Below are 5323 nucleotides of genomic sequence, written 5' to 3' on the forward strand. Positions count from 1 at the left end.
CTGCAATCCACGAATAAGATAAAATCAATCTCATCAGCAAGATATATTTATTAGCTTTATAAAAATGATAATTGGTCATGGTGAACTGAATAAAGCACACGGTAATATGATCATAATTAGTGAGCTATTCCCTTATATTTGTTTTCTTATCGTATCCTAATGTATGCCCATTCATAGGCCTCAAATATCTAATCAATAGCATGGAGTAATGTTTTCATCTCAGTATGATATCATAGTAGGGAAAACCAAGCCCCCACCCTGCTGCTCACTTGCTTCCTGCCCTCCAATGATTGCTTGCCAGTTGCTAGCTAACTTCATGCCAACTACTGGTTTTGTCACTACCCGCTGTTTCTACCCTAGCTTCACCTGCATGCAAGGGTATCAATTTCGGATCACGGGTCGGATTCAGGTCGAATCCGGAACTGATCCGGGACTATTCGGGGTCAACCAGAACCCGCCCCATTTTTGCAAACAGGTCGGTTTTTCGAACCCGAACCCGACCCACTTCGGGTCCGAGTCAACCAGACACGACCCGAATGACACGGGGCCAACCAAAAATTGCTAATTTTCGGGTCAAAACAGGGTCAATCTCGGGTTTCTGGGTCAAAAATGGATTTTCAGGTCAATTTCGGGTTTTTGGTTCAACCTGAACCGGACCCGGTTTTTTAAACGGGGCGATTTGTTGAACCAGAATCTGACCCGTTTCAGGTCAGGGTTGACCCTAACCCGAAATTTTTAGGTTGAGTTCGAGTCGGGTTTTCGGGTCGTGTCAAATATTGACACCCCTACCTGCATGCATGCATATTGCTCACAGCTCACCTACACTTGTTGCACAACCCTGTCATTATGGTTAACCATTGTGCCTTATACAATAGCTTCACTCACCATTCACTAACCTTCGTACCTTCTCTACTCTTCCACATTATGCATATGATAATTTGACATCTTTCATTTAACTTAGTCTCCATCTTACTTGGTATTACAACTGAGCTTATCTCCTTACATGATGTGAAACCGTACTCTACTATCGACACCCCTACAAAAAATATATTCGATGGAACCACCCACCTCTTGTGGTTGAGGGTATTTGATTTCTTAGTGGTTCCAACGAAAAATCATATTACTCTGGCTCATGATGATAACATTAAATTCTCCAAATTATGCTGCTCTCTCTTGGTTTTTAAATAGTCTCCAACCTTATATTGCCTTTACAATCATGTTTCATAAACTATTGAGGCTATGTGAAATTTTCTCAACTCCACTTATTTTAAAAAAAAAGTATCATTTGTAGGGTCTATATATTTTGTACTCTAACATATTTTCTCTTTAGCAAAAAAATCTATATATTTTGGATCATTAGAATAACTTCTAGGGTATATAGGACGAGTTACTTCACTGCAATCCATTTACCATTGATCTAAAGGTTTGCCAATAATAAAATAAGAGTTCTTGGCTTCTAAACTTCTCTATGACCTTCATCCATCCCTTCAACATATGAAATTTCAATTCATAGCAAATTAAACAGTTCCCAAGCTTGCAACTCTCTTATGGGTTTTTTGAATCACTGAAATATCGTCTCCCTCCACACCATTTTTTAATTAGACTACCCTTGCTAATAGGCATCAATATGGTTCTAGTGATCATGAAAGCTGCATTGATAAAAGATGTAATCGTGAGAGGAAACTCTTTCCTTCCTGCTATCAATGGATCGTACCACCAATTGTCATTCAAAGTGATGTTGGGCCAACTTGGCTATTCAATTATAGCTCAATATGCCTCGAGAACATCTATTCCCACTGATGGTTCTTGCGCTACAATCCCTCTTATTTTTTCCACGTTTTCTTATGAGAAAGTAAATCACAAAATTAATTATGCTAATGAGTGTCCTAATAGGAACTTGCATATAAGTATGAAGACGATATATAATGAAATTAATAATTTTGATGATGTTCATGAGTTTGGCAAAAAAAACTAATGATTTGGAGGATGCATTAGCTAAAATTATATGAATGCCGAGTGCTATATTATAACTACTAAGGTTGAATGAAAAAGAACTGCAATTTATATTTAAACATGGGAAATTTTGCATACTCATAATTGATTGTGAAAGTTGCACAATTTTCATGCCTAGAATTTCCTTTAATCATATAAAGTTGATATCAGAGTCAAATTCATAATTATAAAAGGTAGTTTGAATTGATAAATTGTTATTTTTGTAGCCTAAGTATTTACAGTTTTGATTCAGTTGACCACATGTATTGATAGAATCTATAACAATGTATTATTTATAAGCATAGCTCCTGTTATTTTGGCTAGGTATTGGATTTTACTCATTTTTAAAGGTCAAATACTATGTCTTTATGATGAGGACATTGAAGATCAACGGCTACAATCGCGTCTTTTTATTTTTAAATTTTTTATGTATTTGATTTGTTATTGTACTTTTCCCTTTCTACCCTCACTTGAGGGCTTTTGTCTTATGTTTGCCTAGGGGCAATTATGTCTTTTTATTTTCCTTCATGTATTTGACTATTTAAGCATTTTCCCTCCTCTTGGAGAGGGATGATGATTATTGTTAATGAAAATTTTGGTTTTGGATCTCTTTGTAAGTTCTAGAGTTCTCTTTGTGAGTTCTCAAGTGAGGAAAGCCTAGGAGAGGCTCAAAGCAATACCCAACAACCCCTTGGTGGAGCTCTTGGTTTTCTACCCATATCTTTTCTTCTTCTCTCCATTTTTCCCCCATCCGATCTTCACCTTTTCTTACCTCACCCGCCGACCTTAGTTCATTCCCCAAGCCACCGGCCACATTTCCGTCTCCGTATTCCCAGATCCTTTTCATTCACTAGCTTCCCCACTTCACATCCCACCTCCACCTAAATCTTCAAAACCCGATGGCAAGCAATCCACCCATCCATCCCCTTCATCATGCCACCGCCTCCACCAAGCTCCATTCTTTTTGTTGTTATGATGATCCCAATCATCATGCTACTTTCCAAATTTAGTTGGGCTTGAGAGGGAAAATTGGATTCAATTTGAAATTCAAATTTTGGATTTCAAAACTTTCCAATTTTGAAAATTCATAATTAGGAAAGTTCTTAAATCCGCATTATGACGAAATTCAAATTCAAATGGACTTCATCATAAGCCTTCCTAACTCCCATGTGCTGATTTGGAAACCCCTCAATGGCTCCCACACTCTTCCCCTCTCTCCACATGCCGCCGGCCTCACCTTGGTTGGAGCCCCATTCAATTCCCAATTAATGCATTGATTACAACTTAATTTGAAATCAAATTTCAAATTGATTTCCCCCAAAACCTCTCAAATTCTGAATTTAAAATCAGGATTAGCATTTATTCCCCCTCCCTCTCCATTGAAACCGCCGGCCACACCTTAATGGGGTTCAATTGATGGGCTATGACTTCTAGGAAAGAGTTTAACTCATTCCCTGCTGCTTGCCGAAATTTCCAAAGCCCCTCTCCCTAATTTTCTTCCACTAACTCTTCTCCAAACTCAATCCAACGTGGAGCCCTCTTCTTCCTAAGACTGCAGCCTGAAATTCAGCCGATTGCCTTGCTCCCTCAGCCCTGGAAGACCCATAATTGCTGTTTTGGGAAGACGGAATTGCTGCCCACAAATCCTGGTTGCTGCCCAACGGTATCCGAAAGAATTCCAGCGAGGAAAACTTAAATTCCTGCCTCCTAAAACCTTCCAACTGCTGGACGCTCTTCTACAACTTGCTGTCCAATGATTCTACAAATCTCCTAGCACCATAGCTTCATCCGGAAGGTTCCAAATGATGTCCAAAATCTGTCCAAATCAGAAACTGCTGCTGTCTTGAAGATCCACACCTTGTTGTGGCTAATCGGTGGTGCGAAGAAGCTCATCGTAGCTGTCCTACTCGTCCCCAACACTCAAATCATCCTGCAGAAGTGTGTATCTCTCTTGTCATTGGGTAAACTCAACATCCGATTCGCTATCTTCATAGTTACATCCTTGAATGTGAATTTATTATCTTCATGAAGATCATATTAATGCGTCTCCGCTAAAGCCTAGTAATTAGAAGAGTTGTGTGAGAGATCTTTCATAGACTAATCTTATTGTTAGTATTGGAATCTATTTTTGGAACTATCCATGTATGCAATGTTGGATTAAGCTGGCTATCTTTGAACATAACTTCTATGCATGTGAGATGACCTAAGCCAGGTACCACTTTAATACTTAACTTATCGTTCAATTCCACAAAAGATCTTGCTTATTATTGCCTCTACATCTAAACGTGCAAACTTCTTTAAGCAAATAACTTTCGCATGGGATTGTATCACATCATCTATCTCAGATTTAATGATAATCACTCATTAAATTCTTCCCGGACCCACATACATTGAACCTAAACTCTTTCCTCCCTTCTCTCTACTGGCTGAAATCTCCCCGTAGCCCCACCCCATTAATTGTCCCTAAATTAATTCTCCAATCAAACACCTAATCTCCCGCAGCCTTAACTGCCTTCTCCAAGCCTCGTCCTCATGGATTTTCCCCATTCCTAAAGTTGCTACGGGTTGTCCAAATCCCTGGACAGAACATGCATGCTGTCCAGAAATCCTGGACAACTCCATTGCTATCCTGAACTAATTCCAGAATTCTTGAAAGATTCTAGTGGCTGTCCCGAACTTTTGAACCAGGAAAACTGATGTCCTGCCCATTCGGAATTGGTCCATTGCTGCCCAGAATATCCCCAGTCACTGTCCATAAGTATGCTCACTAGTCAACCTGTGGATTACCCGCCTCCGGCTACTTCTCCAACGGACTACACTTTGGAAGCCATTTGTCTCCTAGTGGCATCGCTCGGTTTGCTCTCAATCTTCCTCTTTTAAAGCTCCACCGTCAAGAGCGTGAGTGAGGGACCCAAGGTGAAGAGTTCTATTTGTTAACCGTGGATTATTGTTTCTTACCATAACATTACTCTCTATTTATATGTTGTCAATTTGATATTGTCCCGTTAATCTAGTTGTAACCGCATGCCTTACATAATTTCGACTTGAGAATTCTAAAAACCTAACTTGGGTACGCATTAATTCTATAGCTAGCAAAGTTTTAATAATCTTATATTAAAAATCCCCAAGCAGTTCTTGTTTCCATGCATATGTTTCACATCACTTTAAGATTGATGAGAGAAGGATGATAAGCATGAAGGGGTGATCTGTACTATAGTAGATGTAGAGTTAAATAGTGAAATATTTAAAAGTTGTGTCATTGTATAATAATGTTAATCAAATATTAGTTGATTAGAAAGATATTTGAAGGAATGAACTTTTAAATGAATTA

The sequence above is a fragment of the Dendrobium catenatum genome, unplaced genomic scaffold (assembly GCF_001605985.2).
Source record: "Dendrobium catenatum unplaced genomic scaffold, ASM160598v2 fragScaff_scaffold_537, whole genome shotgun sequence".
NCBI classification, from domain to species: domain Eukaryota; kingdom Viridiplantae; phylum Streptophyta; class Magnoliopsida; order Asparagales; family Orchidaceae; genus Dendrobium; species Dendrobium catenatum.